Source organism: Panthera tigris, chromosome D3, assembly GCF_018350195.1.
Source record: "Panthera tigris isolate Pti1 chromosome D3, P.tigris_Pti1_mat1.1, whole genome shotgun sequence".
Lineage (NCBI taxonomy): Eukaryota > Metazoa > Chordata > Mammalia > Carnivora > Felidae > Panthera > Panthera tigris.
Genome location: NC_056671.1, coordinates 43,868,598 through 43,882,858, shown reverse-complemented (window position 1 = coordinate 43,882,858; position 14,261 = coordinate 43,868,598).

The window sequence follows — 14,261 nt, the reverse complement described above, 5'->3', positions numbered from 1 at the left end:
TTCGTTCTTTTCAATCAACATTATATCATAAGCATTTCCCCATGTCATTAGCCATCAAAAATAACAAAATGGCTACATAGTATTCTATAATAAGAAATTACTATCTGTTATTTAATTAGTCCTTTACTGTAGGATATTTAGGTTGATTTCCAACTTTCTATTATGGTAGATAATACTATAAGGAACATTCCGGTACATACATCTTTTCTTTGAGTTGGATTTGGAAGAATGAGTTACCTGGGAATAACTAGCAAGATAGTGGTTCCCTCTGCTTTAAAATAACATAAGGGGTGCCTGGGTGGCTCAGTCGGTTAAGCCTCCAACTTTGGTTCAGGTCATGATCTCACAGTTCATGGGTTCAAGCCCTGTGTCGGGCTCTGTGCTGACAGCTTAGAGCCTGGAGCCTGCTTCCAATTCTGTGTCTCCCTCTCTCTGCCTTTCCCTGGCTCACACTCTATCTCTCTCTCTCTCTCCCTCTTTCAAAAATAAATATAAAAGAGGGGAGGGGCCAACATGGCGGAGAAGTAGGGGGTCCTTACTTCCCGTGTTTCTCAAACAAAGAAGTGCAGAAGCCAAAGGACTTTGAACACTAGAGCCTGGGAGGAAAAGAGACTGAATCTGCTAGGAAGAAAATGGGAAAGCTGGAAAAAAGATAGGTGGGTAACTGTGAACTGGGAGAGATTAAAAAAAAAAAAAAAAAAAAGGCCGCATGGGCATGGAGGGGAGGGACCCCTTCTGCGGAGAGACAAAGAGAAGAGAAAGAGCGGCTAGGGAAGTGTAGGACCAAATCTGGACAGGAGAAAGACCTTGGACTAAGACTGAGAGGGATCCAATCTCTAATTGCAGGGCTTTCTTCGGACTGGAGCCAGCTCCCTGTTCGTGCACGTGGGGAGGAGGGGAGCCAGGGGCTTGGGTGCAGTGGTAGGTCAGGGGCTCAGTCCGCAGTTGGAGAAAGTGGTTCCCTCCCTGGAGTGCTACGTGATAGTACAAAGTCTGCCTGCTTCCGCCACCCTAGGGGGCTCGCAGAGAGGGCAGTGGCTCTCAGTCTACATAGGAGAAGGCGGTCCTCCCTGAAGTGAGGCAGCACAGACAAAGCCAGCCAGGACCACATATTGGCTGCACTGAGAGGCACTTCCCCAGTGCCAGAGCACACAGAGTGGGACTTTGAATCCTAAGCACAGGGTCAGGGGATTGGCAGAATGAGAAGAACAGCCCCGTCTGAGCCTGCGGCATGGTGAGGACGACTCAAACAGAGTCCACCAGGTCCAGCTCTGTGGAGAAGAGACTAGGGGATCACCATTCCCTGACCCCTCCCCACACCATCACCAAGGCTGGGCCTCAGGGATCACTCCCAGGGCCCATAGTGGAGGTGGGTCCAGACTACACCAAACCATGCCCCTTCACACTGGGTAACTTCGTATCCACCTGAGCGGCACAGACCCTGTGGAAAGCTCCTCCTGACAAGCGATGCAGCATTGCCTGGATTAACTCTAGGTCAATTCTGGATTAACTCTAGGTCAATTCTGGATATATAGATATATTCTCCTCCCCCTCATCATTTCTCTTCCTTATCTCTTCCCTACCCTAGGCTGGTTACTCTGGTTATTGGTCTATCTAAACGTACATATTTAATCCATTATCCTGATACATGTTGTACACTTCCTCCTTTACACTCCTTTCTCTCTCTCTGGAATAATCAAGTCATGTAGTTTCTCTGTCTGGGTAACTTTATCTTCATTTCATTGCCCCTCCCTCCTTTTTTATTTTCCTTTCTCTCTCTCTGGATTAAGCCTTTTAGTCTCTCTGCCTAGTCAATGTTTATTTTTTCTTCTCCCCCACCCCCCACCCCACCCCCACCCCCGCTCCCTCTCCTGTAATTTCTCTCTTTGTATCTGCTGTTTATTCAGCACCGCCTCCACCCTCTTCTTTACTTGTAGTCAGTGTTTTTGGGTTTTTGGTTTTAGTCTTTAGGTCTTTGTTTTTGTTTATTTGTTTGTTTGTGTTATTTGTTTGTGTGTTTGCATGTTTTTGTCTCCTGTTTGTCTATCTGTTTTCCTTTACAAGGCTACTCCAAGGAACAAATCAAAGCACACCTGGTGGTAGGTCAAAAATATCACTATGAGTAGGGTAATAAAATAACCAAAGTCACAACAACAGAGAGCAAGTAACAATCTCCAAAAAAACACCTCCTGAAGGGCCAGGCACTGGACAGTGTATGACCATCCTTTAATGTAGCAGTACTCACAGGTGCAGAGCACACAACAAGCTTTTAAAATGCATAAGGGACAGAAAACTAGCCAAAAATGACAAAATGGAAGGGTTCTCCTCAAAAGAAATTCCAGGAAGTAGCGACAGCTAATGAATTGAACAAAACCTATTTAAGCAATAGAACTGAAAAAGAATTTAGAATAGTAGTCATAAAAATTAATTGCTGGGCTTGAAAAAAGCATAGAGGACAGCAGAGAATCTATTGCTACAAAGATCAAGGGACTAAAAAATAGTCATGATGAATTAAAAAATGCTATAAATGAAATGCAAAATAAAATGGAGACAGCCACAGCATGGATTGAAGAGGCAGAGGGGAGAATAGCTGAATTAGAAGATAAAATTATGGAAAAAGAGGAAGCTGAGAAAAAGAGAGATAGAAAAATCCAGGAATACAAGGGGAGAATTAGAGAACTAAGTGATGCAATCAAACAGAAAAATATCCATATCATAGGAATTCCAGAAGAAGAAGAAGAAGAAGAAGAAGAAGAAGAAGAAGAAGAAGAGAGAAAGGGGCTGAAGGTGTACTTGAACAAATTATAGCTGAGAGCTTCCCCAATTTGGGGAAGGAAACAGGCATTAAAATCCAAGAGGCACAGAGAACTCCCTTCAGACATAACTTGAATCAATCTTCTGCATGACATATCATAGTGAAACTTGTAAAATATAAGGATAAAGAGAGAATTCTGAAAGCAGCTAGGGATAAATAGGCCCTAACTTGCATAGGTAGATACATAAGAGTAGTAGCAGACCTATCTACTGAAACTTGGCAGGCCAGAAAGGAATGGCAGGAAATCTTCAATGTAATGAACAGAAAAAAATATGCAGCCAAGAATCCTTTACCCAGCAAATCTGTTATTCAGAATAGAAGGAGAGATAAAGGTTTTCCCAAACAAAAACTGAAGGAATTCATCACTACTAAACCATCCATACAAGAGATCCTAAGGGGGACTCTGTGAGTGAAATGTTGCAAGGACCACAAAGTACCAGAGACACCACTACAAGCATGAAACCTACAGATATCACAATGACTGTAAACCCGTATATTTTAATAATAACACTGAATGTAAGTGGACTCTACCCATCTCTACAAGAGACTCATTTTAGACCTGAGGACACCTTCAGATTGAAAGTGAGGGGATAGAGAACTACCCATCATGCTACTGGAAGTCAAAAGAAAGCTGGAGTAGCCATACTCATATCAGACAAACTAGACTTTAAATTAAAGGCTGTAACAAGAGACAAAGAAGGGCATTATATAATAATTACAGTATCTATCCATCAGGAAGAGCTAACAATTATAAATGTCTATGCACCGAATTCGGAACACCCAAATATATAAAACAATTAATCACAAACATAAGCAATCTTATTGATGAGAATGTGGTAATTGCAGGCACTTTAATACTCCACTTACAACAATGGGTAGATCATCTAGACACAGAATCAATAAAGAAACAAGGGCCCTGAATGATACATTGGATCAGATGGACTTGACAGATATATTTAGAACTCTGCATCCCAAAGCAACGGAATATACTTTCTTCTCGAGTGCACATGGAACATTCTCCAAGATAGACCACATACGGGGTCACAAAACAGCCCTTCATAAGTATAAAAGAATTAAGATCACACCATGTACACTTTCAGGTCACAATGCTATGAAACTTGAAATCAACCACAGGAAAAAGTCTGGAAAACCTCCAAAAGCATGGAGATTAAAGAACATCCTACTAAAGAATGAATGGGTCAACCAGGCAATTAGAGAAGAAATTAAAAAATATATGGAAACAAATGAAAATGAAAATGCAACAATCTAAATGCTTTGGGGTGCAGCAAAGGCAGTCCTGAGAGGAAAATACATTGTAATCCAGGCCTATCTCAAGAAACAAGAAAAATCCCAAATACAATCTAACAGCGCACCTAAAGGAACTAGAAGCAGAATAGCAAAGACACCCCAAGTCCAGCAGAAGAAGAGAAATAAACAATGTAGAATCTAAAAAAACAGTAGAGCAGATCAATGCAGCCAAGAGTTGGTTTTTTGAAAAAAATAAACAAAATTGATAAACCTCTAGCCAGGCTTCTCAAAAGAAAAGGGAGATGACCCAAAGAGATAAAATCACAAATGAAAATGGAATTATTGCAACCAATCCCTCAGAAATACAAGCAATTTTCAGGGAATACTATGAAACATTATATGCCAACAAACTGGACAACCTGAAAGAAATGGACAAATTCCTAAACACCCACACTCTTCTAAAACTCAAACAAGAAGAAATAGAAATTTTGAACAGAACCATAACTAGTGAAGAAATTGAATCAGTAATCAAAAATCTCCCAACAAATAAGAGTCCAGGACCAGATAGCCTCCCTGGGAAATTCTACCAGACATTTAAAGCAAAGATAATACCTATCCTTCTCAAGCTGTTCCAAAAAACATAAATGGAAGGAAAACTTCCAGACTCATTCTTTGAAGCCAGCATTACTTTGATTCCCAAACCAGACAGAGACCCAGCAAAAAAAGAGAACTACAGACCAATATACCTGATGAATATGGATGCAAAATTTCTCAATAAGATACTAGCAAATCGAATTCAACAGCATATAAAAAGAATTATTCACCATGATCAAGTGAGATTCATTCCTGGGCTACAGGGCAGGTTCAATATTCGCAAATCAATGTGATACATCACATCAATAAAAGAAAAGATAAGAACCATATGATCCTGTTAATCGATGCAGAAAAAGCATTTGACAAAATATAACATCCTTTCTTAATAAAGACCCTCGAGAAAGTCAGGATAGAAGGAACATACTTAAACATCATAAAAGCCATTTATGAAAAGCCCACAGCTAATATTATCCCCAAAGGGGAAAAACTGAGAGCTTTCCCCCTGTGATCAGGAACACAACAAGGATGTCCACTCACCGCTATCGTTTAATATAATGTTGGAAGTTCTAGCATCAGCAATCAGGCAACAAAATGAAATCAAAGACATCAAAATTGGCAAAGATGAAGTCACTTTTTGCAGATGACATGATACTATACATTGAAAATCTGATAGACTCCATCAAAAGTCTGCTAGAACTGATACATGAATTCAGCAAAGTCGCAGGATACAAAATTAATGTACAGAAATCAGTCGCACTTTTATACACCAATAATGAAGCAACAGAAAGACAAGTAAAGAAACTGATCCCATTCACAATTGCACCAAGAATCATAAAATACCTAGGAATAAACCTAACCAAAGATGTAAAAGAACTGTATGCTGAAAACTATAGAAAGCTTATGAAGGAAATTGGAGAAGATACAAAGAAATGGAAAAACATTCCATGATCATGGATTGGAAGAATAAATATCGTCAAAATGTCAATACTGCCCAAAGCTATCTACACATTCGATGCAATCCCAATCAAAATTGCACCAGCATTCTTCTCGAAGCTAGAATAAGCAATCCTAAAATTTCTATGGAACCACAAAAGACCCCGAATAGCCAAAGTAATATTGAAGAAGAAAACCAAAGCGGGAGGCATCACAATCCCAGACTTTAGCCTCTACTACAAAGCTGTAATCATCAAGACAGTATGGTATTGGCACAAAACAGACACATAGACCAATGGAATAGAATAGAGGATCCAGAATTGGACCCACAAAAGTATGACCAACTGATCTTTGACAAAGCAGGAAAGAATATCCAATGGAAAAAAGACAGTCTCTTTAACAAATGGTGCTGGGAGAACTTGACAGCAACATGCAGAAGAATGAAACTAGACCACTTTCTTACACCATTCACAAAAACAAACTCAAAATGGATGAAGGACCTGAATGTAAGACAGGAAACCATCAAAACCCTAGAGGAGAAAGCAGGAAAAACCTCTCTGACCTCAGCAGCAGCAATTTCTTACTTGACACATCTCCAAAGGCAAGGGAATTAAAAGCAAAAATGAACTACTGGGATCTCATCAAGATAAAAAGCTTCTGCACTGCAAAGGAAACAACCAACAAAACTAAAAGGCAACCGACGGAATGGGAAAAGATATTTGCAAATGACATATTGGATAAAGGGCTAGTATCCAAAATCTACAAAGAACTCACCAAACTCCACACCTGAGAAACAAATAATCCCGTGAAGAAATGGATCAGAAGACATGAATAGACACTTCTCTAAAGAAGACATCCAGATGGCCAACAGGCACATGAAAAGATGCTCAATGTCACTCCTCATCATGGAAATACAAATCAAAACCACACTGAGATACCACCTCACACTGGTCAGAGTGGCTAAAATGAACAAATCAGGAGACTATAGATGCTGGCAAGGATGTGGAGAAACGGGAACCTTGTTGCACTATTGGTGGAAATGCAAACTAGTGCACCCACTCTGGAAAACAGTGTGGAGGTTCCTCAAAAAATTAAAAATAGACCTACGCTATGACCCAGCAATAGCACTGCTAGGAATTTATCCAAGGGATACAGGAGTGCTGATGCATAAGGGCACTTATACCCCCATGTTTCTAGCAGCACTTTCAACAATAGCCAAATTATGGAAAGAGCCTACATGTCCATCAACTGATGAATGGATAAAGAAGATGTGGTTTATATATACAATGGAATATTACTTGGCAATGAGAAAGAATGAGATCTGGCCATTTGTAGCAATGTGAATGGAACTGGAGAGTATTATGCTAAGTGAAATAAGTCAGGCAAAGACAGATGCCATATGTTTTCACTCATATGTGGATCCTGAGAAACTTAACAGAAGACCAGGGGGGAGGGGAAGGGTAGAAAAAGTTACAGAGAGGGAAGGAGGCAAACCATAAGAGACTCTTGAATACTGAGAACAAACTGAGGGTTGATGGGGGGGGTGGGGGAGAGAGGAAAGTGGGTGATGGGCATTGAGGAGGGCACCTGTTGGGATGAGCACTGGGTGTTGTATGGAAACCAATTTGACAATAAATTATATATTAAAAATTGGAATTTTCTTTCCTATATGTAAAATAAAATTCTTGATGATGCAAAATTTTATTCCAGCCATGATAATAATCCATCATTGTTAGTGGTAATGTGATACTACTAATCTAATGTTGGGCTGACCAAACTTTACTTTTCTTCTCGTATGAGTTGTTTTTGGTTTTTGTTTTTTTTTTTAATTTTTTTTTAACGTTTATTTATTTTTGAGACAGAGAGATACAGAGCATGAACGGGGGAGGGTCAGAGAGAGGGAGACACAGAATCCGAAACAGGCTCCAGGCTCTGAGGTGTCAGCACAGAGCCCAACGCGGGGCTCGAACTCATGGACCGCGAGATCATGACCTGAGCCGAAGTCGGCCGCTCAACCGACTGAGCCACCCAGGCGCCCCGGTTTGTTTTTTTTTAAACAGATTTCGCAAAGTTAAAATAACAACAACAAACTTTATCATTGATAAAGTCATGTCAATTGATACTACTTTACATTTCCAAACTACAGACTTAAGTCCCTATTTAGAATGGGATCTAATTCTTCAAGAAAATTATTACAGGGGCACCTGGGTGGCTCAGTTGGTTGAGCATCCGACTCTTGGTTTCTGCTCAGGTCATGATTGATATCAGGGTTGTGGGATCGAGTCCCATGTTGGCTCTGCACTGAGCGTGGAGTCTAAGATTCTCTCTCTTTCTCTCTCTGTCCTTTTGCCCCTCTTCCATGCTCATGCTTTCTTCCTCTCTGAAAAAAAGAAAATAAAAAATAATAAAAAAGAGAAAAGCAAACTATTCTATACTTAAGTTTGGTGTTACAAAAGCAGATCTGGCCCTTCAATACCAACTACCCTGGCTTTAAACAGTGCCTGTCCTAATAAGGTTGTGACTTCTGTGTCAGGGGCAAGCCACAGCTTCACATGCATACCTGTTAAAGAAATAGGCCCTCAATGCAATAGGTATTTCAAAATGTCCTAACAGACACTCAAATATTGTTTTTACTACCAATGTGATGATATGCCTGAGGATGCAGTTAAGTCAAGAAAGACCATGGAAAGAAAACATAAGATGGTGATGACTGCGACGCCATATACGGAGCACAGCTCACCTTGATGAAATATAAAAGTAGAAGCTGTTTTAAGCCCAGTGTGCTGAAATGGAGGACTCTACATCTTCTATGAAATGAAGTTTCAAGGTACCACATGCTTCTTATTTCAGATTTTAAAGACAGACCTTTTTAGTTAAATTAGTGGCAGTTTTTCATCAGGAGTCAAGCATAAGAAGTGAAATAGTTTCTTTAAAAGCTGAGAAGCGGCTTGCAGCCCCTAAATTATAGATCCTAAGTTTGATCAGTGACTATGACTTAGCTGAAGAATGTCTAAAACAACAATAAATAATATAAATATTATTTTAATGTGAAGTAACCAGTCCCTTTTGTAGTCACAAACTTCATAGCCTAAATATCTCAGTCAAGAATCTTTTGATCATAGTGGCTCTTTTTTTATTTAGAATTTACCTCAATTGCCTTTAGATCTTCTCTGACCTCCCATCTCCTCATCCCCTTTCTAAATTTTATTTGTTTAGTCTTTACTTGTTTCTCCATACTTTCAAGTTTCTCCCTATTCCTCCTAACTTGTAAAACCCCAAACTGAAGAAATTACATTTGGATTCCTGATAATATAGTCCAGCGTTATTTTAATGGTTTTACTACATACTCTATGCACCTAATGTTCTGTGAGAAATGTGTTTTCTTTCCTTCTAAAACATGCCTTCATTCTTCCATTACTAGTGCTAGAGTCCCCTCTTCTCAGTGATAACATAACTCAGATCATTTTTCTAGTGTGTGGATGAGGCTGTCACGTGGAATGGAATCAAAGCCTCAAAGAGCAAATTTTATTGACTTGCCCTCCCATACAAGACCCAGAGGGAAGTTAAACTGCTTTCTTGTGGCTTGCATTCAGATGCACTGTGGCATAATACACTTTTTTGCCAACATATTTTCCTCTTTCCCATTTGAATGCATCTAAACATCTTACTGGGAAAGATAAACAAGCTTTTAAAAATATAAACAGACCTAAAAATTTTTAAGCAGTCTGTAAAACTCACAGAATTCTCATAAGACCAAAATAATCTAGCTAAATCTTATTCAGGATGTGGAGGGGGCAGTCTAGGCAAGAGCTCCATGCGTGGGCATTCACAGACAAGTGTTTTTACTTCTACTCAGCAGAAGAAAAACTGTTCCTTCCCAAAACAGCTCCAGACAAATTTGTGAAGGGGATAATTTATATTTGACATCAAGAATCCCCCTTTCCCTTAGTCTTCATCCCCCACCTCCTTTTAGTTTGGTTAATTCCAACCATCTCTTCCCTTCTGTTCTCCGGAATATGTCAGATATATTCCCCCCAAAATACAAATGGCTAACATGACTTCCTATGTTCCTTCCCAGAGGTATCTACAGGGATCAAAGCCTAAACCTAAACTAATGATAATCATATCACACATCACAGGAACTGGACAGGTGATGTCAATGAGCAAAACATGTTGCATTTCAGGAATTGCCAGGGAAATGCAGGTAAATGATGGAGATAGAGCCAAAGGAGAGGCTTGGCCTCTCTCAGAGAAGGTGTCTAGCTCTTGTAGACTGTTGCCAAGTGGGTTTGTTGGCTTCAGTATTCCCAGATCTTCTGGCATTTATTTCACAACTCAGGCTTTTGTGAGAACTCTCCCAAAGTATCAGAGTGTTTAAGCACTAAACTTAACATACCTGCAAGCTGCATTCATCTGTGGGCTACCTGTTTGTTTGTATCTTTGGATGACAGGAAGACATGCTGACAACTGAAAGCTTATATGGACCAGTGGAAAGAGCTTTGGAGAGCCCCAGACCTGTTGAAATCCCAGTTTTGTCCCTAGTAGGTTGAGTAAGCAAGTTATTTAATGTCACTGAGCTTGACTTCCTTTGTCTGTAAATTGGGAATAAATCATCTCTCTGCCTTCCAAAATTTCTAGGTTAAGTTATATAACATATATAACTTATGCAACCCTTCAAACACTTCATGAAGGGAGTCACCCATCTGTATATAAGATCATTCCTACCTGTATGGTCTGATGTGGATAGTGTGAATATGGATGTGTTAAAGAATTCTGTGATTGTAGTTTATTGGACAGGTGACATGAGACATCAAAATATATATTTCAGCAAAGAGGCAAGGTTGCTACATACACTGGAATCAATAGAGTAACATTAAAATAGTTTTTATTTTACCTGGGTTCTAGTTTTTTAAATTTTTAAAAATGTTTTTAACTTATTTTTGAGAGAGAGAGTGAGACAGAGTGTGGTAAGGGGCAGAAAGAGAAGGAGACACAGAATCCGAAGCAGGCTCCAGGCTCTGAGCTGTCAGCAGAGTCTGATGTAGGCTTGAACTCACAGACCGCAAGATCATGCCCTGAGCCAAAGTCAGATGCCTGACCGAGTGAGCCACCCAGGCACCCTGGGTTTTAGTTTAAAAAACAAAAACAAAAACAAAAACAAAAACAAAAACTGTTAGCCTTTAGCTTTTTTTTTCAGTTTTGATATGTATATTATGCAAAATTTATAGTAAAACTTATCTGCTTAATAATTATATGGAAAGAGAGAAATAAAAAGATGGAATAAAGGCGAACTGATACAAGAATGAATTATAGCATAAAAAAGAATGAATTATAGCATATTCCATATCTCATTATTTTAAGTAAGTGCATAGCATAATTAAGCCCTTGTAAATAAATGGAAAAATTGATTAAGTCCTAATAAGTAAAATAAGGAAAATACAATTCAAAATAACGTTATTGAAATAGGCTAGAATAGCCCATTATCCTATTTTTTCCTGAATTTCAATCTGGATCCTGCCAAAACTTTAGCAACTTTATCATGGATCTCCCCCTTTAAAAATGTAAAGGAGAGGGGTGCCTGGGTGGCTCAGTCAGTTGAGTGTTTGACTCTTGATTTCGGTTCAGATCATGCTCCCAGAGTTGTGGGATCAAACCCCTTGTCGGACTCCTCACTGAGCATGGAGCTTAAGATTTTCTCTCTCTTTCCCTCTTCCCCTCTCCTCCCTCATGCACTCTCTCTCTCTAAAAACAATAAAAGTAAAAAAAGTATTTTTTTTAAAGTATAAGTCTAAGACTAGAAATGCCTAGGACAGAATAAGACAAAGCAGTTTGATGCCAGCCATGCTTATCCTGTTAGATGGTAAACAATGGTAATAAATATGAACTGGATAAGCCTGAAAACTGAGGACACTAGCACAGAGGTGTTGGGAGTATGATTTCTGACACATGTGGGTCCAATAAGTACACTGCTAAGTCATAATGCTTTGGGGTCAGTTTCCATGAAATGGATCTTCCAAATATCTTTCATCAAGCTTCCTTTCAATTCTCTCTAGCTTTATTAGGTAACATCATTTCTAAAGTTCTGATAATCCCTTTAATAAGGTGAATTTGTTTATCCTTAGATGCGAGGAAGGGTATAGGGGAGAATAGACAGTGGCATATCAGAAGTTATTCTAAGTTAAAAAAAATACGACTGTCAAAGGTATCATGACTATGATATCAAGATAGGTGACTGGTATTCTGTACAAATTTTAGACAGTGTTAGCTAGCATATGTGACCATCTGTTCACTACTTTAGGACAAGATTTGTTTGTTTTTGTGGCAGAACTAATTCTATCTGTTTCAAAGGACTTTTGAAACAGTGCTTACTGTACACCAGTATAACTGCAAGCAGATAAGTTTACCTTAAACCCACTTCAAAACATATTCTGACTGTGACAGCTCATATGATCTCCTCCACTCTTGCCTCCAATACATGTGTGGTTTTATTATCCTAATTAACTGAGGACTGATTATACCTGGGGGATATTGCGCCATACAAGAAGAGATGAGGAGAATATATAATCAGACAGTGGAAATCTTAAAAAAAAAAAAAAAAAAAAAACTTCATAGAAAGGGGATGACTTTAGTATCAAGAGATGGAAAGGACATTCCAGGGAAAGAATAGAATAAAGAAAACAGGCAGGAAAATGTAGAACAATGAATAGGTCAGTGAAAGTATAGGTTAGGGTTGGGGATGAGATTGTAAAAAGGTTTTTGAGCCTCAGGCTATAGGATTCAGATTTATTCTAAATGTGCTAAGGCGTAAGTCAACAAACTTTTTCTATTAAGATCCAGATAGCAAATACTTTGGGCTTTGCAGAGTAAGAGGCAAAATCAAGGGTATTATGTAAGTACTTACATGACAAGAGAGAAAACAAATTTTCACAAATTAAATTCAAATATAATAATAATAATAATAGAGCACTTTTTTGAATACAGGCCTACAGTATGAAATTCTTTTGGGGATCACATTTTGCTTACTTAGGGTTCAAAGTTAGTGTACCCTACAACAAATGCATTACAAATGTTCACATGTAAAAACTATTCTTAGTTCACAAGCTGTACAAAAACAGGCAGCTGTATTGGATTCACAGGCTGTAGTTTGTTGACCTCAGCATTAGGGAATCATTCCATGTTTTTGAGACAGGGAGACAATCTGATCATAATGTTGGTTGCATTAGATGAAACAAACTAAAGGCAGTGTAGTATAGGCAAGAGATAACGAGAATATAACTTTTATATAATGTCATGGTTTTGAGTGGTCATGCTCAGGAAAGCAACTAAAGTAGAGCAAGAAAGAATCTTGGGTCAAGTCAAAGTCAGATAAGCAGCATTAACCACTTAGATGGATAAACCCTTATCCTAAGGAGAGGTTCACTTCCTTTTCTATACCTTGACATGTGTGGGACCTCTTATTTGTACTGGGAAAAGAGTCCAGATCTCTTTAGGCAAGTCTTGCCCCTGATTGAAGCAGAGTAAAAAAAAAGCTAAGAGAACCTCCAGAATAAAACATTTGAAAGACGAACTTACTGGGCAAGAAGAAGGGAAGCACTTTGAACTCTATTTTCAGGCACTGCAGAGACCCTTTGAAATCAGGAGAATAATCATTTCTCCATGAAGTGGTTTTGTAGCTACAGTGAGTCATCATATCTTTGCAATCCATGGTGTCAGTTATATAATCTTGTCAACTGGGTCAAACTCTCAGTTTTCCAGTAGATATACTAATAATAAGTTTTAATGCCATGTTACAGAGATACTGTATCAAGTGAAGATGCATTCTAAAGAGTAGAAATTATGTGCTGTTGAAGATTTATCTTGAACCTGAACCTTATTCACCTAGAATCCAAGCGAATATGTGCACATGCTTTAAGGAACAGTGTTAGGGCTGTGGAAGTCTATTTACATAGAATGACAAAGGATCCTGCTTGGATAGTCAGTGTTAGAAGAGAGGGATAGTTCTGAATAAAGCACTGCCTATTAATTAAATTGTTCTCCAGCCCAGTTCCCACAGACTTCTACTTCAGTCTTAAGGTAGTGGGACACAATAAAGGTTGGCATCAAAACTGAACTGAGAGATTAAGAACCCTTGGAATTAGTGATTTCATCATTAGAAGGATAATTGCTCTTGACAAAGATCTTAGTACACTTGAATCAGGTATTTACTACCTTCGGGTAGATGTTGGCAGCATAGCACTTGCATGCCCCTGAAAACAGGGGCTTCCTTAATTTTTGTGCATAGGTGCCTTAGTTCCAGCCCTGGTTAGCAAGCATAGACAGCAATTTTGGTGACAACTAGATGCAAATAGCAGGGGGAAAATGGGGAGTTCCATTGGAAGCCATCACGTGTAGTCTTTGAAAAACTCATAGAAAGACAGTCACCCAATAAGCACTTGTAGAATGAATCTTGGGGTGACTTTGAAAGAATGTGTATTATTGCCTCATCCTCTGTGGCACATGATGAGCTATAAATATAAAAATGATTCAGGGGAACCTGGGTGTCTCAGTTAAGTGTCCAACTTTGGCTCAGGTCATGATCTCACAGTCCATAAGATCTAGCCCCATGTCAAGCTCTGCACTGACTGCTCAGAGCCTGGAGCTGCTTCAGATTCTGTGTCTCCTCCCTCTCTCT